The sequence below is a fragment of the Salvelinus sp. IW2-2015 genome, unplaced genomic scaffold (genome assembly GCF_002910315.2).
Source record: "Salvelinus sp. IW2-2015 unplaced genomic scaffold, ASM291031v2 Un_scaffold1547, whole genome shotgun sequence".
NCBI classification, from domain to species: domain Eukaryota; kingdom Metazoa; phylum Chordata; class Actinopteri; order Salmoniformes; family Salmonidae; genus Salvelinus; species Salvelinus sp. IW2-2015.
In genome coordinates this window covers 299,966-306,355 of record NW_019942979.1, presented here as the reverse complement: position 1 = coordinate 306,355, position 6,390 = coordinate 299,966, and positions in this window count along the sequence as shown.

Genomic DNA, 6,390 nt, shown 5'->3' with positions numbered 1-6,390 from the left:
TCTGCCTGTGTATGTGCACTGACTAGTCATGTCTGGTTTGGGAGATGCACTGCTCACCTTATTACTAATCACCTATGCCGTCTGTTAACCCCCTCTCCTCTTCGTCAGGTCAGTTGCCATAATTGCACACACTACCTGGGATGAAGTGAGCTGCTCCTCAGGGCCCCTCTCGACACGTGCCAGCGGATAAGGACCCCCGCTGCAGAGCAACACTGCAGTTCAACTATAGGTACCCAACTGTAACCTGTAATATCTAACAAATCAATTGAAATATAATAAGAATATACGACGGCGCGTTGGTGGTTCAGCAAGCCAAAACCGAGCACCCATGGAGCGCCATATGAGGCAAACACAGATCGTGGGTTGGATCTATTTAGATTGGGAGACATGCAGTTATATTTAGTCTCCAATACTGTTTATTGAAACAAACTCATTTTCATTGATGTAGCACTTGTTGTCTCTCAAATCACATCTTACAGTTGTTGGTTGAGCTAGCTTAGTGCAAATTTTAAACGGATTTAGCATAGACTATTCTTTCGACGTCACAAACACCTTTGAAAACAAGTCACCCTATTATTATCCCAGACTTCATTGCAAGCTCTGTGTCATTGTTTGCTCATCGTGGACTGTTAAGTGTACACACAACCATAGCCACGCTCTCCGGCCCCCATTCATATGCGCTCACATTCATTTTTCGTGACGCTGTTTAGCCAACCCGTCTTATCTGATGTGTGTGTGTGTGTGTGGTAATTAATAATGTATTAATCATATATCAGTTATAATTATATATTAATTATGATTTATCAGGTATTATTTAATATAATATTATTATACAGTGATGAGAACAAGTATTTGATACGGGGGACTGCCGATTTTGCAGGTTTTCCTACTTACAAGAGCAGTTAGAAGGTCCTTGTAATTTATCATAGAGCTACATCTCAACTGCTGTGAGAGCACGACGAATACAGAAATAATACCCGAAAATCGAATTGTATAGATTTTTAAGTAATTCTATGTGCTTTCTATTGCTGACATAGTATTTAGGGATTCACCTTAACCAACAGTAAGAAATTCCGGCTTCTCACAGACCCTGTTATAGGTTTTTCTTTCTAAGAAGGGGCCGCCTCCTGTTCTCCCACTCTTATTAACCGTGTATTTAGAAAACTGCCACGCTGTTTGAACTCGGGATGTACCCCGTAATAATAAGAACACCTGTCCAACACTCATCAAACAGACTTCCAACAGCTCTGCCCACCAATGGCCAGACCACGAGGAGCTGTCGCGCTGTAAGGACATCAAGGGATAAATTATTAGTAGACCTGCACAAGGCTGGATTGGCTTACAGTACCCGCACCAGCATAGGCAAGCAGCTTGAGTGAGAAGCAGAACAACCATGTGCGTAATGGTTGAGCCGACGCAATGTGTAGAAATAAGAAGTCAGACTGATGGATGGTCAACTCATCCCTCTGGTCTGGGGCCTCCATGCAATGTACCGTCTCATCTATCACGGGGTCAGTGTGGTGGGCATGCAGACACTGAAGGTGTGTGGTCCAACACAGCGAGGGACTAGGGAAGCTGTGCCGACCTGGTCAATGACCTGAAGAGAGCTGGCGACCACAGTCTCAAAGAAACCATTAGTAACACACTACGCCGTCATGAAATAAAATCCTGCAGCGCACACTAGGTCCCCCTGCTCAAGGCAGGCGCATGCTCCAGGCCCGTCGTGAAGTTGCCAATGACCATCTTGGATGATCCAGAGGATGAATGGAGAAGGTCACTGTGGTCTGCATGATCTCTAAAAATAGCTTTTTGGTCTAGAACTCCACTCGCGCCGTTTGTGAGGAAGAAGAAGGATGAGTACAACCCAAGAACACCATCCCAACCTGTAGCAATGATGGTGGATCAACTCTTCTGGGAGTGCTTCTGCAGAAGGCACAGGACGACTGCACCGTATTGAGCGAGATGGATGGGCATGTATTGCGAGATCTTAGCCCAACAAACTCCTTCCCTCAGTCAAAGCAGCATGTTTGGGTCGTGGCTGGTCTTCCAGCATGACAACGACCCGAAACCACAGCCAGGGCAACTATCAGGAGTGGCTCCTAAGAAGTATCTCAAGGTCCTGAGTGGCCTAGCCAGTCTCCAGAACCTGAACCCAATAAAAATATTGGAGGGAGCTGAAAGTCCTATTGACTCAGCGACAGCCCGAACACCTGAAGGATCTGGAGAAGGTCTGTATGGAGAGTGGGCCAAAAATCCCTGCTGCAGTGCTGTTGCAAACCTGGTCAGAACTACAGAAACGTATGATCTCCTGTAATTGCCAAACAAAGGATCTCAGTTACCAATATTAAGTTCTGCGTTCTGAGGTATCACTGATGTATCAAATACTTATGTCTTGCAATAAAATGCTAATTAATTACTTAAAAATCATACAATGTGATTTTCTGGATTTTTGTTTTAGATTCCGTCTCTCACAGTTGAAGTGTACCTATGATAAAAATTACAGACCTCTACATGCTTTGTAAGTAGGAAAACCTGCAAAATCGGCAGTGTATCAAATACTTGTTCTCCCCACTGTATATATAATCATAATATACAGTATAATAATAATATATATAATTATAATATATATATAATCATAATATACAGTATTATAATAATAATATATGAAATTGAGCAGACGCTTTTATACAAAGCAACTTAGTCATGCATGTAGACACTTTATGTATGGGTGGTCCCAGCAGGAATCGAACCCGCGCCATGCTCTAGTCTACCGTCTTTTCCAGACAGGCCCTACTCATGTTAGTGAGTTAAATACACATCTCTCAAGTTTGGATTTGCCCCTTAGTATGCTTATGCTTAATTGAATGAAATTTGTTGCAAATGTGTGTAAAAAGGGAAGTAAAAACAGTAAATGTATTACTATTTTTTGCAGCCATGGTAGCAGGGTATCAAATACCTACTCAATTACTTTTGAAATTGTTGGATTAAAAAACATGAGTGTGTCAACGACACTGAAGACGGATTAAAGAATGAAGACAGAAGAGAATAAAAGGAGAGGAAGTTCCAATGAATGTGAGAAGGGAACGCCTGTCCAATATGACTGTAGTTAACTGGGAGAAAATATGAAAAGATGAAGGATTGACAAGTGAAAGACACTCTCTTGGCCTAGCCTTGCTTCCCAGGCTTGTGAGACCTTCGCCTCGGCTGGTGAATGAGTCCTGGTTCACTCTCATTATGCTGGCTATGTGATCCGTGGGACCAGACACGTCTCTCAGAAGCTCAATGCCCCAAAAAACATGTCAGTACAAAATGGACAAATTCTGATTATTCTAGCTGTTTTCATTGCTGAGGTGGTGTTGTATGGGCAAATGTGTTGGTTGAAAAACACACAGTCGAAACCGTTTGTCTCACGTTGAATGTCTAATTTATGACAGCTACATTTCGAGCTAAGGTGTATGTTTATAATAATAATATCTGGGAATATTACAGAGGGTCAAGTAGTCGGCAAGAAGATCTGTCAAGAGGAATTTTGGGGAAATGGAAGATATGCAGAGAGAAGGTAGGAAGAGATGTGGAACAACATTGTTCAGGAATGAGGGGGAAATGGAAGATATGCAGAGAGAGAGAGGTAGGAAGAGATGTGGAACAACATTGTTCAGGAATGGGGGGGAAATGGAAGATATGCAGAGAGAGAGGTAGGAAGAGATGTGGAACAACATTGTTCAGGAATGAGGGGGAAATGGAAGATATGCAGAGAGAGAGGTAGGAAGAGATGTGGAACAACATTGTTCAGGAATGGGGGGGAAATGGAAGATATGCAGAGAGAGAGGTAGGACTGTCTCTTATACACATCTAGATGTGTATAAGAGACAGGTCCCACAGTCAGGTGAGTCATGAGGCAGACAGTAGTAGAAAAAGAAGGTCTGCATTCTTAGAATGAAGGCGAAATAACAAAGAAATTTTTTATTCCATTTGGACTAAAACATTATTTTCATTTGTACTTTAATTCTAAGAGTCCGGACCTTCTCTGTTTCTACTACTGAGTATATACAGGTCTATGCCCCAATTACTTAGGAATACTACGAGTGTGGAAGGTTTTTACTTACTTCATAAGTTAGACATGAAATTACTGTCTAAACACGAGGGAGGGGAGGGTGTGTAAACTAAACCACTTGCTGAATTCATGACTCCAGTTTGTAGCCCTCTAGTTCCCCATTAGTCTCTTAAACAATCTGTGGTGTTTGGACTCAGCTGAGGAAACTATGAGGAAAGTCCAGGATGTGCAGGCTTTTGTTCCAACCCAGCACCAGATTCCATTTCACCAATTGTGTGTGTGTGTGTGTGTAGGGAACCGGTCCCCGCAGGCTGTGTCCCGTGCGGAGCGAGAGAGGAAGGTGGCCATGAGGCTCCACCGCGGCGCCCCCGCCAACATCTCCTCCTCTGACCTCACCGCACAGATGGGCCAATCACGCATCGCCACATCACAGGTCAGCTACCTACCATTGTATAGCTCTCTCTCGCTCTGCTCCCCTGAACCCCACAGCTTCCCTTGCTGAAAGTGATTGACGTTTGTCTGCCTGTGTATGTGACTGTATAGTATGTCTGTTGAATGCACTGCACCTTATACTAACCCTATGCCGTCTGTTAACCCCCTCTCCTCTTCGTCAGGTCAGTGTGCCATTTGAACACCTGGGGAAGTGAGCTGCTCCTCAGGCCCTCTCGACACTGGCAGGTAAGGACCCGTCAGACAACACTCAGTCAACTATGGACCAACTGTAACCTGTAATATCAATGCATAATTGAATATAATAGAATATAGACGGGTTGGTTGTTTAGCAACAAAACCGACTTGAGCGCAACTATGAGGCAAAACAGACGGGGTTGGCTTAGATTGGAGACATGTCAATTATATTTAGTCTCCAACGTTTATTGAAAACAAACTCATTTTCATAATGAGCACTTGTTGTCTCTCAAATACATCGTTACAGTTGTTGGTTAGCTAGCTAGCAAATTTTAACGATATTAGCATAGATATCAATTCAGTCAAAACACCTTGAAACAAGTCACCTATTATTTGCCACATGGCAGCTTCTTGTCATTGTTGCTATCTGACTGTTAAGAATCACAACAAAGCACGGCTTCCGGCCCCATCAATGCGCTCACATCATTTTCGTGACGCTGTTAGCCAACCCGTCTATCTGTGTGTGTGTGTGTGTGTGTAATAATAATGTATATAATCATAATATACAGTATAATATATATAATTATAATATACAGTATAATAATAATATATATATATATACAGTGGGGAGAACAAGTATTTGATACACTGCCGATTTTGCAGGTTTTCCTACTTACAAAGCATGTAGAGGTCTGTATACCCATCATCAATGCTCTTACTGAGGAAGGAGGTTGTGCTAAGATCTCGCAATACATGGCCCCTCATCCTCCCCTCATACGGGCAAGTCTCCTGTCCCCTTTGCAGAAAAGCATCCCCAAGAATGATGTTATCCAACCCTCCATGCTTCACGGGTTGGGATCGTGTTCTTGGGTTGACTCATCCTTCTTCTTCCTTCAAACACGCAGTGAGTATTAGACCAAAAAGCCTATTTTTGAATCATCAGACCACATTTGACCTTCTCCCATCATCCTCGGATCATTCAGATGGTCACTTGGCAAATCAGACGGGCCTGGACATGCGCCTGCTGAGGCAGGGGACCTTGTGTGCGCTGCAGGATTTTAATTCATGAGGCGTAGTGTTACTAATGGTTTTCTTTGAACGTGTCCAGCTCTCTTCGGTCATTGACCAGGTCCTGCCGTGTAGTTCTGGGCTGACCCTCACCCTTCCTCATGATCATTTGATGCCCCACTGAGTGGATCTTGCATGGAGCCCCAGACCGAGGTGATGACCATTCATCTTGAACTCTTCTATTTTCTAATAACGCCAACAGTTGTTGCCTTCTCACCCAAGCTGCTGGCCTATCGTCCTTTAGCCCATCCAGCCTGGAGGGCAAGGTCTACAAAATTTTTTTTATTTATTTTTTCCCTTTGGAAATGTCCTTACACAGCTCTCTGCGTCTTGCACTTGTGGAGAGAGGTTGAGTCTGTTTGATTGATGTGTGGGACAGGTGTCTTTTTATACAGTAACGAGTTTCAAACAGGTGGCAGTTGAATACAGGTAATGATTGTGAGAACAGGAGGGGCTCTTAAAGAAAAACTAACAAGGTCTTGAGAGCCTGAAGTTCTTACTGGTTGTAGGTGATCAAGAATACTTAGTGTCATGCAATAAAATGCAATGAATTACTTAAAAATCATACAATGTGATTTGGGGATTTTGTTTTAGATTTCCGTCTCTCACAGTTGAAGTGTAACCTATGAAAAAAATTACAG